This window comes from Equus asinus, chromosome 11 (assembly GCF_041296235.1).
Source record: "Equus asinus isolate D_3611 breed Donkey chromosome 11, EquAss-T2T_v2, whole genome shotgun sequence".
Lineage (NCBI taxonomy): Eukaryota > Metazoa > Chordata > Mammalia > Perissodactyla > Equidae > Equus > Equus asinus.
Window position 1 is genome coordinate 51,544,316 of NC_091800.1, and position 13,139 is coordinate 51,557,454.

Here is a 13,139-nt window from a genome sequence, read left to right on the forward strand (position 1 = left end):
AGTCTACAACTTGGTAGAGGGATCTCAGAAGAATTCGACCATGCTGGCACCCAGATCTTGGACCTCCAGTCTCCAGAACTTCTGCTCATAAGCCACTCAGTCTATGGTATTTTTTATGGCAGCCTGAAAGTACCAAGACCATTTTTACCTCACGGCCATCAACCAGTGTTGGATGCATATTCCATGAAGAACAAAGGAGGGGAGCAAAGGGCAAAGGATGTGTGCTTGCTGATTCTGTTCCCTTGAGTGGCATTCCCTAACGTTCCATCCAGTGGGTGGCTGCTTCATCACATTGTTCCCTGGTGCAAGTATGGCTTGGAAAATAGCTTTTTCATTACACACATTGCAAGCCAGAAAAAAATCAGAGTTCTCTTAAAAAGAAAAAGTGCGAAACAAATATGAGTAGGCAACTATTAGTAGTGTCTGCTATCACATATGAAAAAAGGAGATTGTATTATACCTTGATTGTTTCGACCATCTCTTTCTTATGAAGACCAGGGGTTTTCCTTGTGCTGCTTTGTGGTATTTACAAGAGCAGAGAATTCAACTTGATATTAAATTTCAAGAAATTGAATAAGGATGTCACAGAAGAACGATAATATCTCTATAAAAGTATTTCTTGCATTTACGAATACCGGCTGGCTCGTCTCCTTACTTCTTGAAGACGCAATTTTCCTATTCCTATACTTACTCCAATCCGTAGGCTGGAACTGAGCCTAGGACATCCCCTCTGTCAGATGTTCTTCTAGTTGGCCCTCTTGAGTCCCAGAGTGTTCTTGTAATACCTTGTTTCCTACTAACGCAGTGGAAGTACTGGTATCCCATTTTTGCCCCACCTCCAGTTTCACTAACATTTTATAATCTGTTGCTCTTTAGTTATCTAGATTCTTTTTGCTTTTAAAAATATAACTTCTGCCTTATCCTTAAAAAATGAGATTCTAGATTCTATATGCAGTCAGCTGCTGGTCACTAAGTATTTGTTGAGTGTCTACTGTGTTCCATGTGCTCTAAACTTCTCTAGTCCTTTGAACCTTCCTTCCTTTGGGCAAACCTAGGCTGCCTGGACCATCAGACCTACCGCTTAGTTCCCTCTTGCCAGGGCTTTAGATTCCATGACCCACAAGCATTTGGTTATGAAAAAGAGAGAGAGAGAAAGCCTCATGTGCGTGATAAGAGCCCCTTTGGACACAAGCCATCACAGCCTCAGAGGTTGAGAGATATGCCTATTAGCAAGAGATGGGTAAAACCATGAGGTGTCTCATGTATACATTCAACATGATTGGTTATATCTGTCCTACAGGAGAGATGGTTGCTTCTCTGAAAATAGTATTGTGTCAAGGAGGGTACTCTTACTTATATATAACTGTCCTTTTCAAGCACCAATGTCACATCTTACCCATCTTCCTTTTAGTATGAAGCAAAATGTAGAAATAAAATTATGTAAATAAATGTATCCACACAATCTTGCTTGGAGATGTACTGAAAAATTAGGCTATACATCAGAGGAAACATTTTTACCCATTTGGTCAGTAATTTAACTTTTCCCTGACCTCCATTGAAAGACATATAGATGCCATGATTCTTCTGCCAGCCTGTTAAATTCTAGTGTTTTAGTGGTTTATGAAACTGAGGTTGCTTTATCAAGATCAACACTGGAGAATAGCATATTCCATGTGGCTAGAAAACTGACAGCTTTATCCCTCCTGTTGGTTTCAGTAAGTGCGTGGAGTTTTTAACTCATAATTCCTTTATTATGTCCCAAGAAATGAGACTCCAGGTATACAAATTCTCTTTTCCAAAAGTCCTCCAAATCAGCATCTAGTAATGATGAATGATTACATAATTAACTTACATTTAAAAGGAGGGGAAAGTTTCTTACCTGTGTTAGAAGAAAATGGCTTACAGGAGAGCTATTCTATTAAAGTTCAAAGGAAGAAGGAGTATCATAGTTGTAATAAATCAGGGAGAAAATTTAAAGATATCTTTACAAATCATTTGTATGCCTACTTAAGACTTTCTGGAACATTCTTTGGCTGTTATAAGAGTTTTGATTAACTGGGTTGTGAAGTTATCATGCAATGTGTAGATTTCTCTGTGGAAAATAATTCCAACCTACAAATCACACCTAAACTAATAATCAGTGTTTGGTGTTCTTGACTGGGCCAAAGCCTTAACAAATTGCAAAGAGTATGTCAAAAGACAGATTGAGGTGGCTTGTGGAATTTAGGGAAATGCTTGGTCTGACAGTTAATCAATTGAAATACCTGCAATTGAAAGATTGTGTTACTAATTCTCTTCACAATTTATCTTTCTTTCCTCATCTCTTCTAAATAAAGGCTCAGAAATTACCACCTTTCCTAGAAAGTGACCCACTGAGCTTGTAGCTTTCCTGAAACAGGGATGGCTAACTGGAAAACTCTTAAAAAGGCTGAATCCTGTTTCTGAAAAATCATCAGATTTTGTTTTGTAAGGTTTTTCCCAATCATGGCAAAAAAAAGGACGAAACATATATGAATTATATAACTCTAATAATTTCAAATAAATTAAGAAACCTAGATGGATATAGGCAAACTTTTTGAGAAGAACACAAGGTTTTGACTCATTTCATCGCGAATGGGCATTCTTACACCCAGGAATCAGTAGATTTGGGTCATTGTCCTGCCTTACCTACAAGAATGATTAATTACAAATTATAAAATATAACTGTTACTCAGAAACTGTGCTTCCTGAGCATATTGCTTGTTTTTTTTTTCCCCACAAAGAAATAGCTGAGGACAAATAAGTGATATTCACAACATAAAGGATAAAATATAAGGTCTATTTAATTTTGTATGTACTCTGCCCAAATTTTAAAAGATGATCTACTTATTTGATTTTTCATGTCCTTTGATTACATTAAACCTATAAGTTTTGAAAAAATATCTAAAAGTGCATCTAGCAAAAATGAAAAACATAAAGTAGAAAATAATGACAAAAAGGAAAAGGGGACTAAAGACTGAGAATGAGACGTAAGAAATAACAACTGAATATATCAGAGCTTTGTTTGGATCTTGATTTGATTTGATTATACACACTGTATAAATATATCTTTGACGTAATCTTGGAATCATGAATATGAAGTATGTATCAGACGATATTAAGAAACTACTATTAATTCTGCTAGATTTGATAATAGCATGGTATTTATATGGCGTGTTTTATATATATATAATATATGCCTTACCAGTTAGAGATGGATAGAAAAGAATTTACAATGGAAATGGAATAATGTCTGGAGTTTGCTTTAAAATAGTTTAGAAAACAAACAAAAAAGGTAGGAGGGCATAAGTGAAAAGAGATTGATGAATATCATAATTGTTCAGTCTGAGTGAGGAGTACAAAGATTTTTTTTATACTATCCTTCCTGCTTCTATTTATGTTTGAAAATTTTCCACAATAAAAATTATAATCTCAATTCATTGCCTTAGAAATGAGTAAATACCCTGGAAACTTCCTTTTTTTGTATTAGTTATTAGTTTAGGCATTTTTAACAAGAGATGTCTTTCGTAGCTACACACATAAGGCTAGAGTCACTTTTGTCCATGGTGATTTCATTTTCTCCACACAGGGTTAGCAGAGAATTAGAGGCCAAGCTGATTGCAACATTGTTACACTAGGTTTAAATCTGTCCAAGCAGTCGACTAACACCACAGATATGATAGTCCCCTCCGGAGCTACAGTGATCTCAGGGGAGGTGCCAGGATTTACTTCACTTCCCCTTACCTCTGTGGGGATGTCGGGGGAGGAATGCCTTTCCGTTACCTCTTAAGTGGGAGAGGTGAAGGGGAGGAATGCCTGGGATCAGAAGCCGGTCCCTGTCTTTACCAGCAACTGAGGGAACCCAGGAATCCCCTCCAACTGCTATGGACAGTGCAGTGAGAAAGAAGAGCAGTCTCATTTTTGCTGCTAGGAATGCACAGGGAAAGAAATGTTCTTGGCATTCTCATACTGGAACAAGTGATACATTTCCTTATAGAAACCAAGACATTGCTTCCACAAAACATTAATAAACATTGTGTGGAGCAGCATGAGGCATGGGCTTATGTCACATAAGTTTGAGAACTGTGTGGTTAAACACACGGAACATTTCTTTTTTCATGTAATTTGTGTGTAATACTTTAATACATCTGACAAGCCTCCTTCGGAACAGGTATGGGGGACACTGAATACAGTAATTCCCAAACTGTTTGAGCACTAACTCTTTTTCTAGGAACATCATGTGAGAGTAATATTTTTTGGAATGCAATTTGAAAAATGCTGCCCTTGACCAAACCTTTTTTAACTCAAGCCACAAGTGTACAATGGGCTCTTAACTTTGGTCTCTTTTTCTTTTTGTGCCTAGCCATATAAAGTTCTTTTGTACATTAATTTATTGAATAGCACTGATTTATTGAACCGGCCCTGGTGTTCTACTGGTTAAGGTTTGGTGCTCTCACTGCTGTGGTCCAGGTTCATTTCCTGCTCAGGGAACCACATCACCTGTCTATCGGTTGTCATACTGTGGTGGCTGCATGCTGCTGTGATGCTGAAAGCTATGCCACAAGTATTTTAAATACCAGCAGGGTCACCCATTGGTGGACAGGCTTCAGCGGAGCTTCCAGACTAAGACAGACGAGGAAGAAGGACCTGGCCACCCACTTCTGAAAAAACTGCCATGAAAACCCTATGAATAGCAGCAGAGCATTGTCTGATACAGTGCCGGAAGGTGAGAGAATGGTGCAAAAAGACCGGGCAGGGCACCCCTCTGTTGTACACAGGGTCACTAGGAGTCTGTACACATGGTCGCTAGGAGTCAGAATTGACTTGACAGTGCTAACAACAACAAACTGATTTATTGAGTGTCTACTCTGTGCCTACTCTCTGCTTGGTGCTGGAAATACAAAGATGAATTAGACACATGGTCCCTGTCCTCAAAAAATTCATACTCTACCAGAGGAACCGGACACGATGCAAATGATCAGGTTAAATGTTCACAAGCCGTATGAACATGGCAATGATAGCACAAAGAAGAGGAACAATGTGTCCTGAGGGCAGGAGAACACTCTCTGAGCAAGCTGCCACTTATTAACTGCCTAACTGATATCCATTCCTCACCTCAGAACAGTCCCCTTATTTCTGCTTAGAAAATTCTTGTGTTTCCTGGGAAGCTGACTCTACCAGTGCCAATCTAGTCAGCACTTCCGTTCCTCTGTGCAAGGACAAGTTCAGGAGCAGCAAATGCCACCAGCAAGTCCAATTAGAATGAATCTCAGGAATTAGGCCTGGAATGTTGTGACCCTGCATTTTTGCCTCTTGATATACTGCAGCCTTTTCTGCTCCTCTGAGAAAAACCAGACTGGAACAAAGTACGATATAGAGGAGGGCGGAGCTGGGAGAATCACAAGGAGATGAGCCAAAGACCTTTGGATTGAGTGCATCGAAGTCTATCCTACCTTATACTTTTCAGTTCTCTGAATAATACATTTTCTTTATTGCAAAGCCAATTTGCCTTAAATTTTTTGTTTCCCATTTGAAATATCCTAAGTGATATAATCCTGTGCCCATGCCTTTGCCTTGTCATTCTCTCCAAATAAAATAGCCACCTTTCCTGACCCAGGTCCTACTCAAGTTCCACCATCACTTTGTATCCCTCCTGGGTCAGCTGAGTTTACAGTGCTCTCTCACTCCTTTACCACTTATTTGCACTATGTTCATTTATTACTTAAGTACTCCTGTGTTAACACGCGCACTCACGTATATATCTTGTCTCCTAGACTAGACTATAAATTTTTTGAAAATAGAGATAATGGACTTATTATGTCACATGGAATAAAGTACTCTATAAACATTTGTTCAATAAATATTACTCTTTCACAGCATACCCCCATTTCCTGCAGTTCTTAGCATAAGGCCTAATGTATAGCAGAATCATAATAGTCATTCACATTTTACTTCTCAGCTGTCACGCCATCTTGGCATCACTCTTGATTCCTCCCAAGTAAGATTGATCACTCCCATTCTTGTGCACGCATAGTATCCTCACAGCTATTACACTGTTGCTATCACTTATTTCTGAAGCTCTTCCCCTGCTAGATTGTAGAGACAGAGACCGTATTTGTCCATCTTGGTTCCCCAACACCTGATAAAGGTACATAGTAGATATTCAATAGATCTTATTAAATATACTAGAGAGAGAATTAGTTTATTTCTGGTTCTTACAGTGGTACTTAAAATATCTATACAATTCCAACTGATATAATAATTCTTCCATTTTGTTCAAACATATCACAGACATATAGAGCTAAGTAGTAAAATGAGCTTAAGCAGTATGTTTCTTTCATTCATTCACAGATGAAGGATATTAGTTCAAGAATAATCTTATCAGAAAAACTTCTATGTCAAAGTTCAGTGCTCAATAGTAATTATTTCTATGTCTGAGTGACAACCTATACTAACACCACTTTCCTCTCTATGATAAAATGAATTGTATTAAATCAAAGAATCTGTACATAAAGTAGAAGAGAAGCAGGTATTACAAAATTCTTTTAAAGAACCATGACCCTTTGATAAATATTGAGTGTACCCTGTGTGATAGCTGGAATATCAAATGCCTTGAGTGATTTCCTCTAGAAGATAAAATTTCATTAAAGGAACACAGTAGCAAAAAAGCCCAAGCTTCCAGCAAGCCTTTATCTTTTCTCCACTCCCATTCTTCTTGACTTGTCATAGATTTACATCTGTGTAGACCCTACTCTCCGTGCGTCTTTGTCTTTGATGTTGCCTTCACATCTCTGCCGCTTTGTTAAGATTGTATAATATATTTCTTTTCTAAATTCTGCCATTTTCACTGTCATGTTACTCCCCATCAATTTTATTTGACCATCGCTCAGAAGAGACTTCCAAGTTCTTTCCTGAATCACAAAACAGTTTTTTCTCCTTAGTAGAACACCGTCATGACTACCAAAATATGCACCAATTTCTCATTTCAGGATAACTTCAAATAAAGAAAGAAAAAATTCCATTAATAATACATTTAGAAAAACTGTCAAAGATTTTAAGAGCATTTATACTGCATTCTAACAAAGTTACAGCAGCAGATATAAATATAGGCCATATTATTATAAGGTTGTGATCCATGGACCATCAGCCTCAGCATCACCCGGGAGCTTGATACATATACAGAATCTCAGGCTCCGCCTTCACTTTCTGAATCAGAATCTACATTTAGCATGATCCCCAGGTAACTCATATGTACAATAGTGTTTGGAAAGTACTAAATATAAACATTAAAAGGCTTTTAAACATCAAAATACTTCCACTGATACCGTTGACAGACTTCTATTCTTTATGTTGTACTTTCTAAGCTTTCTGCCAAGAAAATCCTCAATAAATATTATTTAAAAGATAATTAAAATATAGTTTCAGTCAGTTTAGAGCTCACAAACTTGTAGGGATGACAAACTTCTATGAAAGCCCAGAAATGGGTGTGGCTAACTCAGTATGGTAAACCAGGAGAGGCTTTAGTTTTCCCAAACTATCAAAAAAAAAAAAAAGGAATATAATATTCCCACTTGACTACCTCCCAAGGTTGCTGCAATATTTAACACTGTTATTTATGGAACACAGTAATATGCATTGAGAAAGAACTGTGTAAGCAATATACTTGCAAATAATGTTTTGATGAGAATTTCCTCCAGCAAATATTTTCTCCATTATAAAATGTTCAAAAGTATGCAGAGATAAGTCCTAATTACTAGAGACTTTGTAATTATGCATGCAAGCTTAGTGCAACCCACAGTAGTCTAAGGGTTGCGTTCACAAAAGGCCACAACAATTCACTGGAGCTGAGAAACACAGAGCTCAGTAGCACAATAACCAATAGAATTCTGTTGACCTAACCAGAAGGGCTAACTAGAAATAAAAATATTTTTATTGGTTCTGTTTATAAACCATATTTAACTTCCCCATCAGTTTGAATGTAGGAAAAACTGCAGTATTTGTCTAAAAGTATAGAGTAATTTTTTACTTTACTAAATGCATTGCAGATTGGACATTTACTATTAAAGTACAAAGCTGGCACTCATTTTACATAGTGATTGGATGTAAACATTTCACCATCATAAAAAAATATGTATTAAGTGCTTCTTGAATGAAGTACTAGTGATGTAGATACATGTGGCTGTAGCCACTAGGAGCATATTCACTCTGTCGTGTTTGTCTTTACTATTCTAGTCCAGGTCAAGCAAGATGGAGTCAAGTTTCCCAACAGTGTCTATATGTGTGCCGATATTTTCTTTAAGGCCTGTTAAGAAACAAACTACAACAAAATAATATCTATTTTGTTATAAACTATATTAAATTAAATTAAATTTTGTTGTAAACTAGATTGAATTGTTATAAAGTGTATATTTTGTTATAAACCAAAACAGACTATAACAAAATAAATATTTGTTCCTGTTCCATCAATAATAGACTAAGAAATTCCATACTGAGGTCTTTCTCTCTCATTGCCAAATGCTCTTAAATTATCTCAGAATTTATAGCAATAAACTTTAGAAATCACAGAGGCCTCAAGAACAACAAATGAGACCAAGCACAGAGTGAGGCTGGCATATAGAGTAACTGGTTCACCAGTAAACATATCAGTCAGTCAACAGTATTTATTTCTGACTTGATCAACAACAACTTGGAGTGTAGTTTCACTTCAGTGACAGGTTATAATGCATTGTGAGTTGACAGGCTTAGTTTAGGGCCAAAGCAGTTTGGGCTGTTACACAGAACGGTGGAAGAGGCAGAAAGGGTCAAGTAACAGTCTTGGAACTTTTGGCTCAGAATGGTGCTAACACTGGCCAGACTAATGACTTTGACTCCTAAGACCTCTTAACTTCGCTGTAGGTCTTCTGGAGTTCTGTAATCAGAACAGTGATGAGCTAAGATTGTTTCCATGACTAATGATTAACCAAAGTTCTTTAAAGTAGTGAGGTTGTTATACATACTAGTTGGTATTGTATCCTTTAAATGTACAATCATATAGCAATCACCAGACTCTTCCAGAAAAAGAACATAGCAAATAACTCAGAAACACAATCCTAATGATCATCTTTTTAAAATAGTTTTTTTCTTAGGACATATATAGGAAACCACAATGCTTTAAGATTGGTAACAGCTTCCTTTGCTGATATATGGCTCATTTTAGTCTGTGGCAATTGTAATATATTTTATTTAAAACTTAGTCAGCTCAATTCTTCTTACTTAGCCACCTTCCCTTCCAAGATGTTTATACGAGGCCATGAAGACTTAACCAAAGCCCTGTTTTCAGATACGGTGAAATGGATAGGTGGGCCCTGGGCCAGGGTCCTTCCCGGGAGACCAAGCAGTAGCCCTGGATCCAGAGACATCTTGGAAATTCTCAGAAGGTGATGGTGGAGGGTGCATTTGATAGAGACCCAAAGTTGTCCTGAGGTTCAGAGACACATCCTCTAGGTGATGTTGGGAACTGAGGATATTGACTATATAACATCCCATGGTGGGGTGTGGGGCAGAGGAGTTATCTGTCTGCTTTCCTCCAATCCTTTCATTTCCCTCAATGATTTTTTAAAATGCCTTTAGTTGTTTATTTAAACTACATTTTACTGAACAAAAACAAGTAGTTAAGACAAATAGTGTTTACTATGTGCCAGCCATGGTGTAAGTGTTTTATCTATATATTTACTCATTTAACAATACTGATTCTATAAGGTGTCTATTTTTCCCTTTTACAGATAAGGAAACTGAGGCAAAGAGAGGTGAAAGAAGTTGCTCAAGGACATAGCCAGTAAGTGGCAGAGCTGGGATTTGAACCTCGAAGCTTAGCTGGCTGGTCTTGTGCTCTTAATTCCTGCTCTCTATTGCTTCATTTGCAACTTTGTTAAATTGATATTCTACAAAAAAATATAAAACACAAGACCTGTGCACAGACGATGCTCAACAAATTTTCTCTCTCCTCATGTAAAAATGTCGATGTACATGCTTACTTCTAGGGAGGGCAGAGTCCTTTATTACTCAGAGGTTAAGATTGTAGGCTCAGCAGTTAGCCAACCTGGGTTCAAAATCCTACCATTCCTTACTTGCTGTGTGGCCATGGGCGAGCTACATAACCTGTGTGTGCCTTAGCGGACTTGTTTGTAAAATATGATAACAGAGTAGTGATCTCAGAGGATTGCTGTGAGATTGAATGAGATAGCATGTAAAGTTCTTGCACAATTCTTGTTACGTAGTAACTACTCATGAAATGTTGTTGTTATTATTAGGGAGCCTACAAGCTGTGATTTAATACCCAGCATTCCATTGGGAACATAGTAGACAGTGAGTAAATATTTAATGAATGACTGAACGGACGTATGACTTACTTAATTTGCCCAAGTTTGATTAGCTCCAGGGATGACTGGGGCCAGAGAGGTTGTATAGTATTTTCCTGGTCCCTGAAGGATGCCAATATGACTCAGCAAATCCTCATTCTGGCGTTTGACAGTGATGTGCTTAGCTGCTTGGGCCCTGTCTGACTTTGACGTGATCCCAGCTCTGACACATTTCATAGTTTTAGACACTGACAAACCCAAGCCAGGTCAGTCCCCAGATGCTGAGAGTTGCTGCAGGTTGGGGCGTAGCTGGAAGAAAATATAGTTATTTAACATTGCTCACTAAATGCAATACATGTGTCTTTCTAATGACCTTACTAAATGACAATTATTCCTCTTTTTTAGATGTATATATAACAAAATTGTTTACAATGCCGTCCCTTTGAAGGAGCATAAAGTCTGGGAGTATTTTCGGAATAACAAAAATAAGGAGAGAAAAAGTGGCTTAGTATAGTTTCAGTGTTTTGTATATTTAATTCTTAGATAATTCATGTATTACCAAGCATGTTAGTTAGTGTATTCTATCCATGCTGTCATTTATTCATCTAAAAAATACTTATTAACTACCTAATATATGCTAGACACTGTTTTAGGAGTTGAGGAGATACCAGTGAATGAAATAGATCAAAATTATATCAATCAACCTGGCTGTCCAACAGAAAATTTATATTAGAATTACATTACTTCAATGTAATAATACTTTCCTGAAAATGCCAGGAAGTTGATATTCAAATTCAACAACTGGAAGTTCTATAGCTCTAAGTTCCGTAATCTTTAATAAGTTGTAAATTTAATTGAAAAATGTTATTGTTTCTTTTAAAACTATATCTATGAAATTGTGGCTCAATTATTATGCTGGGCAAAATATGATGGTAAAATCTGGAAAGTTAAGAGAGGCCAGTTCCTCTAAACCATCATTTTGAATATTATTTTCCATGGTCTGTTTATAGCTTAAAAGCAGAAGGTGACTTTCTTGCATGAATAGCTTTGGAAATACATCTGTGCTTCACGAATATTTAAGCATGAAGAATGATGCTCAAGGTTTCCCAAATGTATTTAATGGCGGAACCCCCTTTCTGGTGGATCTTCTGGTTGGTCAATTGTTTTACTGAACACATTTTGGAAAAATATTTGCTGAACCTCCTCTGTCATTTATTTTCAGGGCATAAAGGAATTATATACAATGGTACGCACATAAAAAAAATTGTAGAACCAATTTTTCATCTTGTTTTGTAAGATGAACAACAGAGCAATAAAAATGAACCCTAGATCAATAGCTTTCCTTCCTAAACAATGTCTCTACCTGGCACATCTTCTTCTCAGTATTGAGGCAGCAGAGATGCTTCACTCTTTCTATTGATGGCAAGCACAAATCTACACCTCCCTTACTTCACGTATCTGACCTTGTAGGTGGGACTGCCCCCACTCAACACCCCCCATTCAACATCCTCCATGGTCTCTCATCCTCTTTTACTAGGCCTTGTTCACACTGCAAACTATGGGAAGAAAAAGTTACTTTTGTTTTTGTTTAGGAATAGGTAATACACTCACATGGTTCAAAATTCAAGAGGGTCAAAAGAATGAAAAATCTCTCTTCCACTTCAGTTCTCCAACCACCCACTACAACCATTGTTGTTAATTTCCGGTGTATCCTTCCAGCAATAGTTTATTCACATACCAGCAACATATGCATGTATATTTTCTCTGCTTGCCAATGTATATTATACATACTTTTCACACCTATTTTTTCCCTTAACAAGTTATGAAGATTATTTTTGACCAGTCCTTGGGGAGTTTCCACATTTTTTTTTGCTTAATGTGTGCAAAGGATTCCATTAAATAGGTGTGACATACGTTAATCAATAGTGTACTCGTTAAGGGCCATAAGTTATTTAACCAGTACACTATTGATTAACATTATTATTTCCAATATTTTGCTATTCCAAAGATTTTTACAAAGGGTAACCTTGTCTCACATCTGTCAATTCACATGCTTGAGTATATTTGTAGTATGCATTCTTGAAGTACACTTTTGAGTCAAAAGTATGTGTGTCGGTAATTTCATAGATATTGTTAAATTAGCTTCCACAGGAGTTGTACCAATGTACACTCTCACCAACAATATATAAAAATGCTTCTTTTATCTATACCCATCACAACAGTACCAAACTTTTTGATCTTTGCAAATCTAATAGGTGAAAAAGATATCTTAGCATAGTTTAAATTTGGAGTTTAACGCTTGGAAAAAGCAATAGTTTTTTTTAATTGAGAAAACTTTCATAGAAATCATTCAAGAATATACTACATATTTCCCTTGCCTTCTTGTACAGCTTATATTCAAGTTAATCTTTTTAATCTTTCTTTGACATTTAGCCGTGATCATTATGGGCATCAATTCTGTGCTTTAATGATGTGGTGTCTTAAGGGGTAGTGGGACTTTTTGCCAGGAGCTGAGTTCTGAATACTCTGTCTCTATTGGTTGGTTTTGGTTACTTAATTTCTTTCAGCTGTTGCTTTTTATGTACATGAACATCCTCTTGGCTTCTAATCTGTTTCCTTAATTAATATTTTATCATCTGAAGGAGAGAATGAAAGAGGTTCTTAGTCTTCAAAATAGTACTTATAATAGCTACCATTTAATGTGTCTTTTATGTTTCAGGTAGCTGTTTATATGCGTTATCTTATTAAATCGTCATGGAGACCTTAGATAGGAGTTGCTGTTAT